Source organism: Myotis davidii, unplaced genomic scaffold, assembly GCF_000327345.1.
Source record: "Myotis davidii unplaced genomic scaffold, ASM32734v1 scaffold1839, whole genome shotgun sequence".
Lineage (NCBI taxonomy): Eukaryota > Metazoa > Chordata > Mammalia > Chiroptera > Vespertilionidae > Myotis > Myotis davidii.
Window position 1 is genome coordinate 66,731 of NW_006291198.1, and position 926 is coordinate 67,656.

A 926-nucleotide genomic window follows, 5' to 3' on the forward strand; every position below is an offset into this window, starting at 1 on the left:
CAGAGAAAAACATCAACCAGTTGCCTTCTGCACACACCATGACTAATGATTGAACCCACAATTTGGGTATGTGCCCAAACAAGGAATGTAACCTGCCACCTTCTGATGTATAAATCATACTTCAAAAGAGCTGAGAAACACCAGCCTGGTCTCTTCTATTTCTTAAAGCAGGCCCTTTAACATTTTTTGTGATACTGGTTCAGTGGTAAGAAACTTCTTTAGCTTTTTCTTGCCTAAAAAGCTCTTATTTATCCTTCAGTTTTAAACTATAGCCTTTCTGGGTAAAATATTCTTGTTGTAGGTTCTTTCTTTTCATTACTCTGAATATTTTATGCCATTCCTTTATGGCCTTAAATGTTTCTGTTATGAGATCAGCTGACAGTCTTATGGAAACTCTAATGTACACAATAAACTACTTTTCTCTTTCTGCTTTTAAGATTCTCTCTATGTATTTAACCTTTGACATTTTAATTATGATGTGTTTTGGTGTGGGCCTTTTAGAGTTTATCTTGATTGAGAGACTTTGCATCTCCTTGATTTGTGTGCCTTTTTCCTTCATGAGGTTAGGAAGTTTCATATCACTATTTCGGCAAATAGATTCTAGATCTCTCTCTCTCTCTCTCTCTCTCTCTCTCTCTCTCTCTCTCTCTCCTCCTTCTGGTACCCCTATTATGTGAATGTTGTTATGCTGCATGTTGTCCCAAAGTTCTATTAAATTATCCTGATTATTTTCAATTCTTTTTTTAATTTTCTTTATTTTTCCTTTTTTTTTCTTTATTGATTAAGGTATTACATATGTGTCCTTATCCCCCTATTGCCCCTCCACCCCACTCCCGTTCATGCCATGGACACAGACACCAAGGGGGTGAGGGCAATTCTTTTTTCTTTTTGCTGCTCTGAGTGGGTGTTTATTTTCTACCTTGTCT